The sequence below is a fragment of the Hesperophylax consimilis genome, chromosome 18, assembly GCF_061612785.1.
Source record: "Hesperophylax consimilis isolate HC1 chromosome 18, BYU_Hcon_1.0, whole genome shotgun sequence".
NCBI classification, from domain to species: domain Eukaryota; kingdom Metazoa; phylum Arthropoda; class Insecta; order Trichoptera; family Limnephilidae; genus Hesperophylax; species Hesperophylax consimilis.
This window is the reverse complement of record NC_142853.1, coordinates 9,091,859-9,110,853: the sequence shown is the minus strand read 5'-3', so window position 1 is coordinate 9,110,853 and position 18,995 is coordinate 9,091,859. Positions and strand designations below refer to the sequence as shown.

Below are 18,995 nucleotides of genomic sequence, written 5' to 3'. Positions count from 1 at the left end.
ACTGCATAAAAGTGGGGACAAATCACTGATACATAATTACCGGCCTGTTTCCTTACTCAACTCTGTCTCTAAAATTATGGAGAAAATTGTAAAGAACCGTCTCATCCTTTATCTCGAAAATAACAACATCCTTTCTAGTAGACAATTCGGCTTTCGCAAAGGTTTAAGCACTGAAAACGCCATCGCTAATTTGACAAAAATCATCTCTAATAATCTAGATAAAGGTAATAAATGCATTGCACTTTTTTTAGATCTAGCTAAAGCGTTCGACACTATCTCGCACAAAATTCTGCTGAATAAACTACAGCGAATTGGGATACAGGGTCAAATTTTCAAGTGGTTTGTTAGTTACCTAGAAAACAGGAGCCAAAGAGTGGATATTAACGGTACTCTAAGTGATCCAGCCAATATTAAATATGGCGTACCGCAAGGAAGTACACTAGGTCCCATATTGTTTAATGTTTATATAAATGACTTATGTAATACTTCATTTGCAGACCACATTATTACATTTGCTGACGATACAGTACTTTTATTCGAAGGCAAAACCTGGAATAAGTCTTGCATTAAAGCTGAATTTGGCATAAACAAAGTTAAACAGTGGCTAGATAGTAATCTCCTCACTCTAAACTCGGATAAAACGAAATTCATCTGCTTCAGTTCAACTCAAGCGGGTCAACCACAAGAAATTATTAACATTAGAATACACCATTGTTACGACACTATTACATGTAAATGCAATACCTTAGAATGTGTGGACAATATAAGATACCTAGGAATTATCATTGATAAATTTCTGAGATGGGACAAACACATAGCCTTTACTTCCACAAAGGTCAGGAAACTTACACATCTGTTTATAGCAATAAGAAATATTCTATGTCTAAATGATTTGAAACGAATTTACTTTGCAATGTGCAATTCCATACTAGACTATGCTTCCTTAGGTTGGGGAGGTTGTGCTAAAACCATACTCGATCCCTTAGCTAAATCCCAGAAATCGCTTATAAGAGTCATACTGAAAAAACCTTTCAGGTACCCCAGCGATTCATTGTTCGCAGAGTTTCGTGTTCTTGATGTAAGACAATTATATATGAGGAAAATCATATTACATACTCAAAAACAGAGGCACTACTTAGCTTCCGTAAACCACTGTCATAATACAAGACATGCAAAAAAAAACCCAACAGTTCCGCCCACCACTTCCTCATCTTTAGCACAGAGACAATTCTCATACTTAGGCCCTAAACTGCTCAATCTCATACCTGATGCATGGAAGGCAAAGAGTACTAATATTCTGCGTATGCAGGCAAACAATTGGCTTCTGGTCTTGGGGAGAGCTGAATGCGAGAATATGCTAAAAAACAGTAATTAAATTGTAAATTTTGTTTTCTTTACATTCTTCTTTACATTTTAACTTATATTGGTATTATATTAGCATTACAGGAACTGTATTTTTACATAAAGAAAGTTCGAAAATTGTTCAATTCTTCGTGATATTTTTCCTTAAAGGAAAAGTTCCTTCTTTACTTTCATTTTTTATTTTTTGTTATTTTTCATTTCCTTGTTTTATCTTTTAATATTTCTTTAGTTTATTATATCAGCTAAACAATAGTAAAAAAAAAAAAAAAAAAAAAATGTCGTGGTATAACTGAAAGTATACTAGATTATGAATATACATTTGTATTACTTTACCAACAGAATTTCTTCAGTTTAGTTTCATTTTCAAATTCATTTTCTTGTTTTTATCTATTAATATTTCTTTAGTTTATTATGTCAGCTAAACAATAGTAAAATATGTCGTGATATAACTGAAAGTATTCTAGAATATGAATATACATATGTATTTTTTTTAACAACAGAATAGTCAACACTATAATTTACTATAATTTTACATGTAAAAACATTATCATATTGGAATGTCCTAAAACGGGCAATCGCCTAGTTGGACATTTTAAGTTCATTAATTGTACTATGTAATATTTACAAACAAACAATAAATAAACAAACAATAAATAAATAAATAAAGATATGGAAATGGATATGACAGTATAATAATAATAATGAATAATATTTCGATGATTTGTATAGCGCCGTTTTTGTGCAAAATGAACTCAAGGGCGCATGAATTATGAAACTAGTATGAATAGAAATAGGTATTTTGCTGATGTTAACCCACCCCCCAGGTTTCAAAATACAAGCATGACATTTTTGTTTCTTTCTCTCATAGTTGAAAAAAATAATAGTAAAATAAATAGGTAGATGCCAAAAATATGGGGAAAATCAGATGCAAGATGATTTTATTTGAAATAGGAGAAATATAATTTATGATCTTCGCTTTTAATTATGAAAGGAAAAGGTTCGCATTAAAACAATAAAGTCCCGTTAATTTATCCGCCACTTTTAAGTTACTGTTAAACCGTTATGCTACGTATACATCCGCGAGCCGAACTGCCGAACTGAACCTCAACTTATGGGAAAGAAACGAAGCAACCGCAAATGGCGTGAAACGCCGCTTGCAGTTGCTTCGTTCCTTTCGCTTAATTCGTGATACGGTTCGCGTTTCGTTTCGCAAAAAAAAAATCACGTTAATGACTATTCCTCAATAATTGTTTATTGCCAAGAACGACCCCAACTTATTGAATAACAAATTATTTCAATCATTATTTCACTCCTAACCAGACCGTTATAATCGTATTATAATTTTAATGAAATTTGCTTTTGCTTTTGCTTTTGCAAAAACAAAAATTATATTTTCGATCTAGTTGCGCCATCTCTTCTACCGGCTAAAGCCAATTTCAATGATTTAAAAAAATGCATTATTTGATTCAGGATTGAACCACCCTCCCCGGGGACAAACTCTTAAACTGCTGTGAACTTTGAAAATGTCTATTGAATTTTTTTTTAAATCGACACAACTTTCTTATATAACTTTAGATTGGTATTGGTAGATCAAATCCATGTTGACCGCCAGAGACACCCTTCTTTATACAAATAAATGTACGTTTTTATTAGATAATATTTTTAAATCTATAAAATGTTGATAAGCCTAGTTACCAAAATATCATGAAATTCACTGTCAAAAATATCGCATATAACAAAAATCGTTGTTAAAATAACTTTACGGTTAACAGCGAGCGTAACATTGAATATGCATTTATATTAACTGTTATCATCACGAAGTAACAGTAGACTATGTCTATGATATTGTGTACACAATCGTACAACGGGTTTATATTTAACCAGTTGCTTTGAATACAATACTTGGTTCTGTTTTGTGTAATTCTTTAATGTGCCAACATTTAGGCCGATTGTATGCTTCCGTTTCCGAAGATATTAAATCATAACAATAAAGAATTGGTTGACTCGGTTTATTCAAATTGACCACTTAGGATTGGTGTTCATTTTTAGTTAAATACAGTATCTGTTAACCGCTCGGGTCATGTAGTGCCATATTTGTCACAAAATATCAAAGCCATTGAGTCAGGTTGTGCTATATCTGTCACAAACTGACACGTCATCATACCCCACAACACTCAATGTGATATTGTCATGTGGATTTATGAGCATTTTTTGAAAGATAAAACACCAAGCTTTTTCTTTGCATTTAAATGTTTACCACAATACCATTATTATAAGATTTAAAACAAAAAAAAAAATCTGGTTAAAAAACATGGGAGAAAATAAATAGAAAACATACTGAGATCAAATATAGACCAAAACAGAAATCAGTCAATCATGTTAAAAATCACTAAATAATATGTTTACATTATTTCATAAATTTCGTATTAAAAATATAAAACTACAGGAATAATTCAAAATATATCTCTGGCTTAACAGTTTTTGAAACAAATATAATATTGTCTAGACCCATTTCAGGTTTTGGCAGTAAATCATTTGAACAAGGTTGCCAGAACTCAACTGACTCTTATTTTACACTACCAATGCTTATGCCAGCAAAGTTGAATACAATTGTGGCGTACATAATGTAAGTGTCGAAAAGTGTAATAAACCCGCATTTATAAATCAATTACCAATACATCCCAGAACTAATTTAACAATAGCTGCAGCCAAAAAATAAAGCTTTTTCCAACGAAGAGATAAACTGATAGAAGTAAATTGTGGGCGGGTCTGACTAACAAAAAGTAACATAATTTTTCCCTTACTTCGGGTAAAACTTGTACGGCTGGGGTTACATTGTGCCGTATTAGGCACAAAATATAAATATCCGTTGAGTCACTTTGTGACATATATGGCACCAAATCAAACGCATAGAATTCGATATTATTTTCTACTATGGGCAGAGATAAGATATAAACAGTTTTAGAATGAGATATTATAAAGCTTTCTCTTTGCGTTTCAAAGTTTACCATTATTATACAATATATACTTTAAAAATATTAAATTGTTCGTCAAGTGGGAATATTTCCAATCAATTTTCCAATCTGATAGAATTCTTTTCAATAACCAATCTCATTGACCTCTTTGGGCAAATGGAAGTGAAGGAGTCGAAACATCTTATATGTAAATTGGCGACATCAGTTTTCCTTCAAATCGGCATCGATCACACTTCTAGGGATTTGGTGGCTTTTGTCATGCATCATTGCGCTATTCGTCTTAATCAATAAAAAGATATTCCCTAGTTTCCGAGCTTTTGTATAGGTTCTCGATGATTGGATGGTGGTAATTATAGTTGTACTTTAAAATGGTGGCCACTTACATTCCGTGACTCTTACAGTCAACAACTCAAACAGGCTAGCTGTAGCTATTACAGTGGCGGATTGACGAGGCGGCATTTTCGGCCCTAAACTAAAATGTCTTCCGTTTGACTTATTGATTTGTCTTGTATGGCATTCGAGGATCCCACCACTTACCCGCCCCGGTCTATGTCTTCTTGTCTGTCTTGTATGGCAGTGTAACTACGGAGTTCGATATCAGAATTCACATTGCTCTATCTGTTATTGTATAGATATATGATCCTAAACGGCCATGGATTGAGCTATTCGAGAACAATTTAAAGCCGCGGGGTGTGGGAAGACGTATGAAAAATACGTAGTCAAAACCTACTTAAATTTTGAATTGAGGTATCCCATTCCTTGTCCCAGTAAATACCCAAAAAAATCGTAAGCCGTTACAATTGCATCAACATTATAAAAATAAAATTAAATAAGTTCATTTTTCACCACGTTGCAGTCTAATCATTTCAAAATTTAGTCATACAAGAGGTCTGCCAGTCATTTTCTCCTCACCACATTTGGCTTCAATCCCAGTCCAAGGCATTTTTGGTTCATGTATCTTTACGAGAGGTGTTGAGGCGTTTACAAGTACTGCCGCCAGATTGCTATAACCAAAGCGAAGTGTTCCATACATATTGCTTTTAGTCGGAAGTTTGCCGGTTTTATACAATACTTTTACGATACCTTAAAATTTACAGTTTAATATGAAATATTATACTTATAAGGCATGCATAATACCTGGGTATTTATTTGAAATTTAAAAACGCAACTCCAGTCAAAGCGTCAAATCTCCTACCATTCTACCATGTAATTCGTCGGAGAAAATATTTTTAAATAAGCTGTTGTGCACACCTTCATTCGCCAGTCCGGTTCTGACAAGCATCGTAATTCCTGGTTTTTATACCATTTTTTCATATGATACACAGTAGTCAATAGGCAGAATATATCAATAAGACATCTTCCTTGGTGTGTAATTTTGAACAGTTATAATAATGATTTAATAACATAATATGAATTTTACTGTAGGTACTGTATATAAAAGTTTGGATGCTTCTGTTCACGGTTTGTTACATTCTTCGAGTTCGTCCAATTTATTTGCAGCATTTTTATCCAACAAATTAACGAATAAATCAGTACATTCATTTTATGCAGCTACCTAATATGTTTTGTGAAAATATAATAGAGATTAAAACAGATATTAGAAGGAAACTAATAGAAATGTTGGTGTAGCACTGCAGAGCTACATATTTTGAGGGCATTCGTGGTCGCGGGTTCAAATGCCGGCGTGCGCAAGTAATTTTTTTTTTATTATTTTGTGATATTTCACAATTTATTCATTTAAAGTAATATATAGTATATTTGAAGCGGTTCCATAATATTTCATCTAAACGAAAATTCAACACATCTTTAAAAAGTGATATAGAGTCAATAAAAATGATGAAACAAAAACTAGGTTTGATAGTTACCAATATAACATATTTAACTTAGTTTTTGTTTCATCACTTTTCATGACTTTATATCGCAGCACGTTCCAGAGAGGAAAATATCCTCAGTATCACCCTGGTGTAAGACCACCATTCAGAATTGAAACGTTGATTGAAATGGCTTTAGCCGTGTTTGGGGACCAGATCTGAATTGCCAGGTACTTCCCCACGTTCCTCTTCCATATCTGTTAAATTGATTGTACTAATATTTTAATATTACTTGCGTGGCAACTTTTCCTTATCCCTCTCCTCCCCTTTCCCGTTCCAACCCAAGTCTATTTAAGTATAGTTATAATCACTTTTATTTATTGCTCTTTATGGTAGGCATATTCTAGGTTTATCGTTTACAGGTTAATTTTATGTTTCTGAATATATATCTGTGAACATTAATAATTGGTCTGTTTTTTTGTTATCCTCTTATGTATATTGTATTACTAAGACTGTTTATTTTCCTCAAATAAATAAATATCTCCTATCCCTTTCCACTACCTTCAGCCTCACATCATATCCCAATTAGGGATGCCATAGTCTCACTGTTTGCTTTACTGGCGTCGAAGTTTTTTTGAACCCTCCTGATACCAAAAATAGGCTCACTTGATTTTTCTCTAGGTTGTCGAATTGATACCCAGATTTAATATTAGCGCAATTCTATCAATTTGTATGTCTATGACTAAGATATGTTTTACCGCACGAACTGTCCGGTGCTAGTTTTTATTTTTATTTCACAATTTGGTGATTTAATCAACTACCATACTAGGCTCATCCCCTTATTACGGTAATCGTACATGATTTACGTAAGGATAACAAAATAATATTTTGTAGAACAAATAATAAAACATAAGGGAAAAGGACATGTTGTGGGAAAACCAAAATTTAAAAAATATATTTTATAATAGAAAACCATATTAGAAATAAAAATAAAGATGATTGATAAAAAGATATTTTAAAGAAAATAGAAATAAAAATATTAAAATAGATGAAAAATTATACCAAATTAATTTGTATCATTATTTTTTTCTTCTTCAAAATAGGTTAATCTTGGTACGTACTTATCTAAAAATGTACTTATTGAGACTTTGATGTCCCCAATTTCGGTATGTTGTGAGACTGCAGGTTGTGGGGAAGGGAAAGAGATGGGTACGACAAAGATAGGAAGGTATGTATGTGTATAAACAAAATTATTATAATTTTTATGTTAATTCTCCACTCAGTTCGATGATTGATGAGAAAGTAGGTAGGTCCCTAATAAAACAAAAATTAATAATGAACAGTGCTTCGTAGTTTGATTTTCACATAGTGAAACTCACACACGTATTATTGAATACGAAATTATAAAATTTAATTGGCCATAACAATGCATCACAAAAGCGTGGTTTCTATTCAGATATTTCCGCTGGATAACTGAGGAATCATTGGTTTCATATTATCTCGTAGCGATAATCATCAGTATTAAAGATAAAGGACGTTAGTCATTCATCTCAGATGTTCCCAGTTCACGGTTGATTGTTGATAGAGGCACGAAGGCTTCGATCTGCCACTTCCGGCAGACCACCCAGGGACATGAGCGTTTGCAATTACGGACCGATGCACAACTGCCTGCAATCAAATTAGAATATTAAACATCGCATTCAATGACCAATTTAACAATGCGAAAAGGAAGGTCTGTAAAAATGGCAGCATATTATAACAACTAGTAGTTCTGTGTACAGGTAGACTAGTAATGTTGATTATTCCGAGTTGACATCTCAAAACGCTCATGCGCTCTGGCGGAATAAAAGGGTACTATCAAACACGAATACCATGTTGATAGGATTGACTGGACACGGAACACATAAACAAATTTACAGACAGACGAAATGCAAGTGGTCCAGTTAAGTTCAGGTATTTTTGTTATTGCTATAATTTTTGTTACTATTTTTGTTATTATCATTTTTTTTTTAAAGTTAGTTTTCACTTAATTAGTACAAGAAACAACGATTTACATCGGGGGAAGTATAAAAACATAGGTTATAGTGCCTTAGTTATTTAAATAATTAGGTAGAGAGTATTTAGATATTTTTTTAAAGAAAGACAAAATATGACCAGGTTTATGAGTAACCTGACAATATTTGAAAATCTCCTACTGCCACCACGGTAAGCGAAAAATGTTGCTTGTGTCGTGATGGAGGACTCAGCCAGCTGAGGAATTAGACTTATTAGTTGCGACGCCTGAGTGGGATCGAGACCCAATGCCAACCCCGCCACTGACCGGTCGTCGGTGAAGCCGAACTTTTCGGTAATCGTCACATCATACTAATAAGATCAAACATGGCAACAGAGAAAATTTTGAATTTTGATTTAATAAAGGAACTTTAATTCACCTTTCACGATCGATGATCTTGCCTGACGGAACTAATTGTTTCTTGTAGTAAGTAAGTTATTTATTTATTTTATTTTTTATTATTTATTAACCAATAAATTAACATACATTTTTTTGGTATAATCCACCTCACTAGGCTGAGCCTGTTCCGAGGTGGCGGGATTTATATATATTTATATATTATGTATACGCCTAAAAAGACTTTTATTATTATTATTATTGTTATTTTTAACTTTTATGTTTTTGTTACTATTATGTATTTAAATATCCATGTATGTAATTTTTTGGGCACCATGCCTGTTTTATGTACTAAAATAAAAATAAAATAAAACAGGACTTCGCTATAATCTGACAATTAACTAACTAACAATTAAAAAAATATCATTCGTCGATGAAATAAATATATCGTCTCATAAGCAGACTCTTTTATTATTCTGGCTCTTGATATGACCCGCCTCAAATATTTGATACACTCGATCGTTCCGTGTCTTCGTCGGGCATCTCTGACTTTTCCTGCTATCACTGTCGCCTCATTTATGCTTCTTATACTTATTTCATCGTTCATCCGATCTACATGTCTAAAATGTCTAAGTGTCCCTTTCTCCTTGCATTATTTCCTGTGTCGTTATCTGGTACTTGACGGCTACACCGAAATGTAACGCCGAAAACCATATTATTTAAACCACTGTTATACTGAAATACCGGCCCTATGACGATTAAGATGCTTAATACTTTTCACGATGATACTGATCACAATAACAGTAAAGAAATTCAAAAAATAATGTCGTTACTTATTTCAATTTCGTATCAATTCAATCAATAAAAACTCCCGGTGATATAAGTATTGTGAGATAAAAACATGGAACATTACTAACAAATACTGACCACCGTTTTTCTCCGTTCCCAGGAAGACTTGATAACAGATAAAATGTTGACTTGATAATTTGATTCGAATAGCATCCAAAGACGGTGTATATTATATATAGGAAGAGAAGGCAGCCAAGCAATGAACATCTAAAAACCACGCTTATAATTTTTTCCAAAAATCGTTTTTTGCTCTCCTTTGGAAAGATGTGGGGAAAAGAAAGATTGGAAAGTTAAGATAATAAGAGTGGGGAGGGGAAGAAGATGGTGTCGGGAAAGTATTCATTAAGTTGTGCTTGTATTCTTGTTGCTTCCAATCAAATTTTTTGATTTTGTCGGTCTTAATACTTAGATATGGTATAGTATAAGGGAGAGGTCCCATGAAAAGGCTAAATTATCAAATAATATTATGAAATTGTAGTGATGTAACCTTATGTATTAGAAACAGGGGAGAACTCGCTCTGCGTTTTTAATTCCTACTTACACTTCAAGCGCATAATTCTCCGCGTACTCCTTGTTAGGAGGATGTGACAAATGGCGGTGAAATTTTTGCTTCAAGATTTCATTCAAAATAAATAATTATTTCATCATGGGTAGCGTCTAATTCACTTTTGTGTAATGATGGTAATCTGCCAAATAGGCTCTTACAACTTACTGTGCTCACCTCTCCACCTGGCTTGCGTGGGGACTGCTAGAGTGATGTGGGGTAATCGTACTCAATTTTTACCTTAAGGTTTTGTATTAAAACGATAGACATCGACTCAAACAAAAACAAAAACCCTATAGTTCATAAACTAGTAGTTCTAGGAACAGGAGACCTCTCGCCCAAAATATTGTGTTTCTATTTTTCTCTTATTTAATAAATCAAAACTAGAATTTCCTGTGAAATCGTAAGATTTATAAGTAAGTTCTTAAATACCTACTTAATTCAAAAACATGACGAATCGACGATCAATCACATTTGAAAAATAATACTTACTGAATTACGTAAGCGTGACCCAGATGGGGTAAGCAAGCGTTAGTGTAAGCGTGCGCACCCTGCTTTCATTCTGCTCTTGTGTAAAAAAATTCTATCCGAACGCTTTTTTATTTTCACTGTATAGATTAAACAGGACATTGACTCTTATGTATAGGTGTGCTTCAAAATCTATTTTACGTTGATGGTTAAGTGTGCGCACCCACACAACCTTTTACGTATACCCTCGCAGACTTACTCCATCACATAAATATAGAATTACCTCTTTACGTCCCTGAAACTAACAATATTTTACCAAAAAATGTCATAGACCGCACCACTCTAACCCAAACGGTTAAACAAATACGAAAACTTTTATAAAATAGTTATTTTAACTTACCTGTCAATTTTTATTTTCTGCGCAGGGCTCACTGTACAGTACACACAACCTGCTTCAAGGCTACCTAAAACGCTACAGAAGAATTGAAGTGTGAGAAGCATACACGAATTTGTCGCAAATATCGCCGCGTACACTTACCCACTGCATACGGTTACCCCGCATGACTCTAGTCTAGATTCATACAGTCCCAATGGGAATTTGCCGATAATTTGCCACTGCCATCGTTCCCCTGGAATTCTATCCTACCTCCGAGGATTGAAATGTTGTGATAGTCATATTATATAATGTGACGAAGGTATCATTAACTTGCTCTGTGCTGTGCAGGTAGGCATTACCAGGTGGTTGATTGATTACTAGTCTTCCGCGTACGGTGTACCTACCTACCTACTGGAAACGATTTTTCATATAACTTTTATAAAGACATTAAATCAACATCCTCAGAGGTGGTTAGGATTTTTTTCTTAATGGAATTTTAATCATTCGAGAAGCACGTTGCAATAAATATTTTATAACTAGTGCAAGATCGGGAAAAATCCCGGGATATAAAATTTAAATAATGAAAACAAAAAATAATGCATAGATATACCTATGTACATACACATTTTTTAACGCCACGAACGAGAATCGAATCCCGACTAACTGCTTGGAAGGCAAATATGTTGACCATTACACCACTAAACATTGTAAGAACGGCGGTATAAATTCATTATAATTTTTAGGTCCTCAAAATAACAATCCGAAAATGTATTGCTTACACTAGCGCAGACCCTTGAAAAATCACCGGATCATCTGAATTCTTGATAAATCAGTTCCAATTTTACCTGAGATTAAGTACAGTTTTTTATAAACTTTTGGCCCAGAATGTTTTACGGTACAGATTAAACTAACTAACTAACCAACCATCACGCCGTTTCCCCGCAGGAGTAGGCAGAGAGGACGGACCACCAAAAAAACTCGGTCTTGGCACACACTTCTCGCCTCATTCACATTCATACATCGTCTAATACATACTCTTCTATTATTTTACTCTTGACATGGCCCGACTTAAATATCTGATTCACTTGATCGTGTCATGTCTTCCTCGGGCGTCCCCGACTTCTGCTACCATTCGCATTTGCATCATATATCCTCCTTACACTCCTATCTTCACTCATTCGCTCTACATGCCCAAACCATCTTAGCGTCCCTTTCTTAATCTTACTCATTACATCAGCCTTGCACTATTTGCGGATCTCCACATTCCTCACACGATCAAACATGGTTTTACCACACATAAAATATTATTATTTTTTTTTCCGTTTTAGGCGCTTCTACAAGTCTGTACCTTAGTTATTATTTTTTTTAGTAATATATTTATTTATATTTGTAAACAAATTTAAAATTTAATTTTAACTTTCTAATAATGGGTTGGGTATTTTTACTAATTGTAACACTGTAGAAAATGTGTGGGAGATTGAAATATTATTTTTCTAATGTGTAATTACGATATTGTCATTCATTATTATTGATTTTATGACATAAAAAACGCCAAACGCCGCCTAATTCACGTATAAAAATGAACATGTCGTTTTGGCGACAAATCGAAAATTACACATTTTAAATCGATATATAAAAAAAGATATTCTTCAACCTTCATAATATTGTTAATTTTTTTCCAGAATTAAAAAAAAAAAACAAATAAATATCCGTACCTGTATAATTAATGACTAACTATTTGTTTTACTCTGAAGAAGGCATGGTTGTGGCCGAAACTAGTTAAAACAGAAATAAGTTGATGTTGGGGTGACCACAACGTTTTTAATAAATATAAATAATGAAGCAAAGTAATAATTCCGTCAATAGAAAATGTTTGTAGATTTTGAAAATGTGGTTAATTTAGTCACTTCTCTGTGGACGCCATTTTAATTTAGTCACTTCATTATGGACGCCATTTTCATTTAATCACTTCACTAAGGACTCCAATTTAATTTAGTCACTTCACTACGGACGCCAATTTAATTTAGTCACTTCACTACGGACGCCAATTTAATTTAGTCACTTCACTACGGACGCCAATTTAATTTAGTCACTTCACTACGGACGCCGATTTAATTTAGTCACTTCGCTACAAGCGCCATTTTAATTTAGTCACTTCACTACGGACGCCAATTTGATTTTAGACATATTATTTATTTTTATAAGCAATAATTGTTCGCCTGAAACACTCATCCACATTGAAAAAATCTCCTGATAAAAAATACATGACGCCAACGGGACTCGAACCCGTGTCCATTCGATTTCCGGTCGAAAGCTCTGACCACTGAGCTATGGGGGCTTATTTCTTACCCGAGAAAATATTCAATATATGCTAGTGTTTCATTCAACAATTACTGCTTTTTACATTTTTTCACCTGAGAACAACCAACTTTATTTTTATATGAGAAAGGCATTGTAAGTGCTAAATCTCTCACTAGATGGCGTTGATACAAATTGTATACATTTTTTAGGTGAAATACTTGGACTTGTCAAATATTATTTATTATTTTTTTGATAAATTAATGTTTTAAAGACAAGATTTTATTTATGCATAGCACAAAGGATAACAATTATTTTTATAAGCAATAATTGTTCGCCTGAAACACTCATCCACATTGAAAAAATCTCCTGATAAAAAATACATGACGCCAACGGGACTCGAACCCGTGTAATTAATTAAAAAGCAGTAATTGTTGAATGAAACACTAGCATATATTGAATATTTTCTCGGGTAAGAAATAAGCCCCCATAGCTCAGTGGTCAGAGCTTTCGACCGGAAATCGAATGGACACGGGTTCGAGTCCCGTTGGCGTCATGTATTTTTTATCAGGAGATTTTTTCAATGTGGATGAGTGTTTCAGGCGAACAATTATTGCTTATAAAAATAATTGTTATCCTTTGTGCTATGCATAAATAAAATCTTGTCTTTAAAACATTAATTTATCAAAAAAATAATAAACATATTATTTCTCATGAAGTGCATTTGTGACTCTAATTTTCTCCAATGTCAATATTTTTTCTTTTGCAGGAGCATTTGGCAGTTAAATTGTTGATGCACTGGAAAACACAGTGATCAAAAGGCTACACAAAGTAAGAACATTTTTTATCTTAAAATGTGAATATGACTAACGTAATTTTCGTAGAAATACCAAAATAGAACGTAAATAATAAGGAATTTGGTTTTTTTGTTTACAATATTTGAAGTGTGATTATTTTAAATTACTATTTTTCTCCTTCTCAATAATTAAATTGAATTGTGGTGTATTCAGAGATATTTATTTAACGCCATTAAGTGAACATGGAATTGTTGAAGAAATACATATTATTTATGTAAACGTTATTATTTAGAACAGACGTTGTTGTGATCTAATCTAACTTAATGTTTTTTATAACAGTAGTATAATCTTCTAACAACTACTATGAGGAATCTGCGTATGAAAACGTTTATGCTTGTAAATATCTCCATCAATCATAACTTTGCATCAGATCCAGTTACCTTCTTTAAGTTTGTCTTGTAATTTTTCTAACTGTAATAATACTTGCGACTGTAACTATCAAACCTGAATATTCTAACATAATAAAATATAGGTTAACTGGTATTCGGTCAAGTTTTAACCGTATTTGCCATTGATGTATATATTGCTAAATAACTGAATAGCCGCTGAATGACCTTATTTGGACCAAAACTTAGTAAGGTTTTAGAGAACTGCTTTTTTTATTTTTTATTTCAGCTGAACAGAGCAGTGAGTGCAATTCTCTGTCTGCCATATAATAGCATACTCGTATATCTAAATAAATTACACGATCTTAAAATGGTAAACATATTTAGCACTTGCACTACGGTGGCTTCAGGGAAATTCTCCATCGATCTCCGGTGGCGCTGACTTTATCAAACTTATTAATTTTGACTCTCTGTTCTGTCTGTTAGTCCTGCGTGAAATTTGAAATCCTACTGCTGTCAACCGTCTGGAGCCAGTGAGACTATGTCATCCCCAATTGGGGTATGATGTGAGGCTGATGGTAGTGAAGAGGCGAACGAGATGAGACAGAGGAAGGTGGAGAAGTACCTGAATATTCAGATCTGGTCACCAAAACGGCTTAAGGCATTTCAAGCAACGTTTCAATTCCGAATCGTGGTTTTACACCAGGGCGATATTGAGAGCTCTGGAACGTGCAGAAAATTTAGTATTTATTATTTTAAATGAATAAATTTAGAAATACCCAAATTTTAATTAATAGTTTTGTGTCGTCAATTGGAACTGATTGCGTGAAAAATTCAAATCCTGGCTGTGCCACTGATCGGGAGTCTAACTAACTACAGGATTTTCCAATAAGAGGTGTTATATTGATATTCAATCGTAAAAGATCAATGGTTTCGTTGCCTGTGTGGCACGTAGCGCCATCTTGTTGAAAGTAAACGTTGTCCAAAACAATACCATCCAATTCCGGCCATAAAAAATCATTAATCATCTCTCGACAGCGCAATCCATTCACCGTAGCTGTTGCACCAGCCTCATTTTCGAAAAAGTAAGGTCAAATGACTCCGCCGGACCATAAACCACACCAAACAGTCACACGTTGAGGATAGAGAGGCTTTTCAACAATAACTCTTGGGTTTTCAGAGCCCCAGATGCGACAATTTGGCTTGTTGACCAAGCCACCGAGGTGGAAATGGGCCTCATCACTCAAGGTGATTTGCATTTGATTCACTCAAGTGAATTTTAATAATTTCAATGCGTCGTTGAAGCGTGTATGGTTCCAGTTTTATTAATGGCGTAGTTTTTACTTGTCAAATGTCAAAAAATGACAGCTTCAAAAGTAACATCCACTGTAATAGCGGGCTATTCAAAATAACACCTCTTATTGGAATACCCTGTATAAACAGTGGAACTCTTATAATTATTATAAATGACAAAAAAAAATTTAAGAAACTTTAATTCATAATAAAATCATTACCGCGTAAGTCTCAAGAGTTCCTACCATCAACGTCCTGATATTTACCTATCTGAAATCTTGTTCTTTTATCTCTAATTAGAAATCAAACCCCATCACGCCCGGGGCTAATTGCGCCCAACACTTACCAACAGTTGTACAAACTTCACATCTATCTGTGGGGTACAGATCTAGCTTCTCGAGCACCGTTTCTGACCATCCGTAACAACTAACGATCCATTTTCTCATCCCATGAATTAGTTCCCTGTTATTAAACTAATGTCCATCTACACGTCTACGTCGTCTACGGTCTATGCTTTTGATGAAATATCTTTTGAGGATATTGTATTGGACCCATATTTATTTATTTATTTGACAATTTGTATAGCGCCGCTGTTGTGAGATATCACCTCAGGGGCGCTTTACAGTTGATGTAGGGATTACAAAAAATATAAATATTATAAAAAATAAAGTGAAATTAAGTTAAATAAAATGAAGTACAGAAACAGGTGATGAAGTACAGAAACAGGTGATGAAGTACAGAAACAGGTGACATGAAAATAGAAGATGGAGACTCTGCAGCAAGAATCATAGGTGGTGAGGAAACTGGACCAGCTGCTGCAGCGAAAGAGCGCTGACACAATATCCTCTAATAGATACCAGACCTTGGCAGCACCGCTGTGATATTCCACGAAGATAGAAGATGGAGACTCTGCAGCAAGAATCGTAGGTGGTGAAGAAATGGACCAGCTGCTGCAGCGAGAGAGTCCGCCGCGTCCACCAACAGTGCCAGCACGAGGTTCGTCATCCGTCCAGGTATGTGTCTGCTGCTAATTAGGCGCTGACACAGTATCCTCACATAGATAACAGACCTTGGCAGCACCGCTGTGACGTTCGGAATTTCCATCATTCATCTCCATGTAATCTTGTTCCTGGTGATTGTGTTAGTGGTGCATTGGGCAGCAATAAAAGGCGACGGTCGGGATAATAAATTCGAAGAGTTTCCGAGAATTCCGTTGAAAATATTTGGCGTACCTACAGTTACCGATCATCGTCGCAAGTTCAACTTCAGCAAAATTTCGAATATTTTTTAGCAGAATTTTCGATAATTCATTTTTAACACACTGCACTCTAATCACATTACTATAAAGTTCTGATGACTAATTGTTTAGTTAATTTAAAATGTTGATTGACTGATTTTAAAAATAATTTCAAAGGGATGTTGCCTCATTTCCCATGAAAATACTAAAAAAACACAAAGCGGTTGGAGGACGCGAGGACGCGTCCGACTTCCACGAAGGGCGCTACAATACGATATGTTTTGAGGAAACAGTTAAATGATGATCAGGCATATTAATTATGTAATTCAAACGTTCTCTTGGTACCCTCAATTATAATTTTTCATTGTCTTGCGCCGGAAAATTCTGTTTTAAGAACTTCACTTTCTGAAATTTGCTATAAATTTGAACAGTTTTAAACTTTCTTTTAACTTATCCATTTGTATATAAATATATGTATAAGCTTTGTTGATACAATAATATTATGTATTATAATGTTTGGGTACTTTGCACGTGCTGAGGCCCCCACTGTAAAATTTCATAAAAAACTAAAATTAAATAGTTAATTGAAAATAAATTATATTTAATAATAAACAGTAATGAAAAAAAATAAAAATCGTACCTACGGTTATATTTAATGAAGTGTGTATGGTGTTGTGCATTCGTATATTACTTTTATTCTATTCCGTTTTTTTTTTTAATTTTTGTAAAATTACCTTTTTTGTTTTATAATCGATAATTCAATATTGTCTCTGATTTTTTTGTTTCTCTAATTTTTTGTATCGAGGTTGAGTTTGTTGAATGCTTTTATTGCTTTCTTTTTGTGATGTCTCTGTCGAAAACTTGTGTTTACCGTTGGAGTTTTTTTATGGTTACTATACAGTTGTCTAACTGGTCTATTAATGATATATAATTGTGTTTGTTGAAATTCGTTTTCTTGGTAGTATTTAAAATTAAGTTTTGTAGTGTTTTCTATGTATAGTTGGCGTATATCTAGAACGTCAAATATGTTGAGTATTTGGTCTGTGTCTTTTAATGTATTAAAATCTGGTCAAATTATTCATTTTTTGTTAAAAATGGGATTGCGGGCCCAAAACGAATGAATTGAAAGAGTTTCCGACAAAGTATCAGTCAAAATTAGTCAAAAGCAAATGTTTTGGGAGGACGGCGAAACACGTATTCATTCAAATATTGATACTTACATACTTATACTGTAGCATTCCGTCATGATACCTACGATTAGGAAAAGAACACGTATTCTCGATGTATTCTGAATGACCAATATTTTATCAGGAAGTTATCATGTTAAAGTACCAACATAAGAAATACATGGATAGCCTTTATTACATAGATTTATAGATATCGTAGGCTATCGTTAAGTTTCGTGGAATAAATAAATCGGAGGCTAGGTTTAGATTAGTCTATAGCGGTTACATCACCGCTCTTAGGGTCATCATATCATAACCAGACCGCACGAGTTAAACAGCTGAATTAACAATCAGACTTATGAAACTTCAATTGAAATATCGGTACCGCGATACGTAAACTGCTGATAAGAGAATGTTTGCATACAGGGTGATGCAAACGATCATAAAATGAACCGAGTCAGCGATCCTGCGGGTTCGACGTCCAGACGCTACTCCAACCCGTGGCAGACAAGAACAAAGGAATCAGCAGCTATATAAGCGGTGGAGGGCCTAAGTACATCATCATTCCTGTCAACAAGTCCGACTTGGCATAACGTTTGTCTGCGCCTAGGCCCCGTGGCATTTTCGCCGGTCAGCATCTTCCTCTCATCTGCAGACTAGTCCATCGCACCTTTGCCTATCTCGTTCACACTGGAATACCCGGAAGACCCCACGTCTTCATCAATAAACATCAAATAAACTGTCAAGAATAACATATAAAATAATATATTTTGTACAAATAATAGAGCATTAAAGGAAAAGGAAAAAAAACTATTATTCCCTCAGAATGTAAATTCTCATCGGTACACTATTATGGAATAGTGTTAGTTTAAATTTTGTTTGTTTGAAGAAAAAAAACTAATTTTCATCGTCAATCTGTATCCTACAGTTACATTAAAACATTACATATCTGTAAAGTGTCTAGGTGTGTACAGGCACAGGTTGTTGGTCATCTCCGGGCAGTAGTGTTTGATAAATATTGACACTTTTGACATCGGAACAAAC

General features: G+C 34.1%; 1 protein-coding gene across 1 annotated transcript in view; it reads left to right on the top strand.

Annotated features, from left to right (window-relative positions):
- cyr (cypher) overlaps positions 1 to 18,995 on the top strand; it is a 152,448-nt gene that overhangs the window by 31,266 nt on the left and 102,187 nt on the right. The window lies entirely within an intron of this gene.